This window comes from Penaeus monodon, unplaced genomic scaffold, assembly GCF_015228065.2.
Source record: "Penaeus monodon isolate SGIC_2016 unplaced genomic scaffold, NSTDA_Pmon_1 PmonScaffold_184, whole genome shotgun sequence".
In the NCBI taxonomy this organism is placed as follows: domain Eukaryota; kingdom Metazoa; phylum Arthropoda; class Malacostraca; order Decapoda; family Penaeidae; genus Penaeus; species Penaeus monodon.
The window spans coordinates 84,924-88,158 of record NW_023647927.1 but is presented as its reverse complement, the minus strand read 5'-3'; positions in this window follow the sequence as shown (position 1 = coordinate 88,158).

The following is a 3,235-nucleotide window of genomic DNA, read 5'->3' as shown; positions in this document are numbered from 1 at the left end:
ATGGCTCTCTCTTCCATTTATCTCTCTCTCTACCTCCCTCCTACCTCACCCTCCCTCCTCACCCTCCCTCTCTCCTTTTTCCCCTCTCTCTTTTCCCTCTCCCTATTCTGGATGGCCCTCCCCGCGGTCACCCGTCGGGACAGCATCTCTCTCTCTCTCTTCCTCATCTCCTCTCTCTCTCTTCCCCTCTCTCCTCCTCTCTCTCTTCCTCTTTACCCTCTCCTCTCCTTTTCATCTCTCTCTCCTCATATCCCCTCTCTCTCTCCCTCTATTTATCCCCCTCTCTCCCTCCTACCTTTCTGGAATGGCCCTCCCGCCGCGGTCACCCTGTCGGGACAACATCCGAACGCCGACTGAAGGCAGTTCTCCTCCTCTTCCTCATCTCCCTTCTTCGGTTTGTCTTCCTCCTCCTTGCATTTCTTGTTCTTCTTCTTCTGCTTCTTCTTCTTGCTCTTCTTGCTGTCTCCCTCTTCCTTCTTCTTGGGTTTTCCTGTAAAGAGGAAATGGAAGGGATATACAAACGTTTTTTTTTTCTCTCTCTCTCTCTCCTCTCTCTCTCTCTCTCTCTCTCTCTCTCTCTCTCTCTCTCTCTCTCTCTCTCTCTGTCTCTCTCTCTCTGTCTCTCTCTCTCTGTCTCTCTCTCTCTCTCTCTCTCTTTTCCATTTTTGTTCTCTCTCCCTCTTCTCTCATTTTCTCTCATATTTTTCTCTCTCTCTTCTCCCTCTCCCTCCTTCTCTCCCTCTTCTCCCTCTCCCTCCTTCTCCCTCTCCTTCTCTCTCTGTCTCCCTCTCTCCCTCTCCTTCTCTCTCTTTCTCTCCCTCTCTCTCTCCCCCTATTTACCTTTCTCCACCTCCTTCCCCTTTCTTCTTCATCATGCCTCGTCCGAACGCGTCGGCGTCGACTTCGTTCCCGGATCCGAGCGCGTTGCCTGAGCCGGAGCCGAGCCAACCCGACAATCCGGAGCCGAAGCCGTAGCCGGACGATCCGAAACCGGAGCCCTCGGCTTCGTCGCTCAATAAAGTCTAAAAATAAAAAAATATTTAGTATAAAATAAAAAAAAAATATTAATAAAAAATAATTTAATAAAAATTTAATAAAAAATAAAAAATATTAATAAAAAAAAAAAATATATTTTAATAAAAATTTAATAAAAAAAAATATTTAATAAAAATAAAAAAATATCAATAAAAAAAATTAATAAAATTAATTAAATAAAAAATTAATAAAAAATATTTAATAAAAAATAAAAAATATTAATAAAAAAAATTAATAAAAATTAATCTATTAAAAATCTAACAAAAAAAATATTTAAAAAAATATATATTTCATCAGGAATTGATAAATAATAATAATAATAAAAAAATAATAATAATAATAATAAAAATAATAAATGATAATAAATATAAAAATAATAATAATGATAATTAAATAAATAGATAAATAATAAAAAAACTGATAAATGATAATCAAAAATAAATTGAATTAAATAAATTAAATAAATTAAATAAATTAAATTGATAAATAAATTAATTGAATTAAATAATTAAATAAACAGAAAATAATTATAAAAAAGATAAATAATAATTAAATAAATTATTTATCAATTAATTATAAATTAATTAATTAAAATAATAGATAAATAATAATTATATAGATAATTAATGATTAAATAGATAATGATGAAAATAATATTTAAATAATTAATAATAATTATAATTAATTAAAATAATTATAGATAATTAAATACATAGATAATTAATAATTAATTAAATAGATAAATTATAAAACAAAAGAAAAAGAAAAAAGAAAAAAATATAAATATGAATATAATTATATATGATTTATAATTAAATATAAATGAATTAAATAGAAATTAAATATAAATTTTAATTAAATATAAATATAATTAGATATAATTAAATAGATATAATTAAATATAAACATAATTAGATTATAATTACATTATGATTAAATAGATAATGATGAAAATAATAGATGATAATTAAATACATAGATAATTAATAATTAATTAAATAGATAAATTATAAAACAAAAGAAAAAGAAAAAAAAAAAATTCTCTCATTCGTTCGAGCAAAATTCATCACCAAAAAAAAAAAAAAAAAAAAAAAACATTCTTTTAGGAATTAAATAAAAATAATTCTTTTAGGAATTAAAAAAAAATCATTCTTTTAGGAATTAAATAAAACCACTTTCTTTCGTGGCTTTGTTGGAGGAAACTTCTCCACCACTGATGCAGTTGTGGGGATGTTGGAGAATATATATTTTTTTTTAAATGAAGAGGAGAAAAGAAAATATGTATATATTTGATATGCTCATAAATGTGTATAAGAAAAATGTATAAAAAAAGTGTATAACAAGTGTATAAAAGTGTGTCTAAAAAGTGTATGTGTATTAAAGTGTCTATAAAAAAGTGTATGTGTATAAAAATGTGTATAAAAAGTGTATAAAAATGTGTATAAAAATGTGTATAAAAAAGTGTATAAAAGTGTATAAAAATGTGTATAAAATATATACAAATGTATATATATTATATATAATATATATATATATATATATATATATATATATATATATATATATATATATATATGCAATGTCAAATGCACTTTTTCTCAGCTGTTTTATTTCATTTTATTCTATCAATTATTTTTCAATCTCCATGCCACTTTCCAAATGCAAACATTTTAAGTGAAATGCGCATTATTATTATTATTATTATTATTATTATTATTATTATTATTATTATTATTATTATTATAAAATTGACCACTTTTTATGGTTTTTTTCTTTATCGCTATCATCCCTAAAATCCTCCTCCACTGTATATTTGTGGGGATTCCACTTTATTATAAAAAGAGAATATACAATTAGTTACAAAGCGAAAATTAAAGCAAAATTAAATGCGAATTCAATAAAATACAGAGAAAAAAACCCCGTATTTTTCAACCAAACGTCGCTTACTTTCGCCGACCGTCTAGAGCGGAGCCAGAAAACCGCGTTTTCTGGATCCACTTTTTCCTCTTCTTCTTCTTCCTTCGGTTTTGATGCCTATAATTTTTTTTTTCCATAATGACACTTATTATTATTTCTTTTCCTGAAATTTCTTTTATCTTAAATTCCTTTGATTTATAATTATCTTAAATATAATATAATCTAATGCCTATATATTTTTTTTTCCCATAATGACACTTATTTTTATATTATTATTATTTTT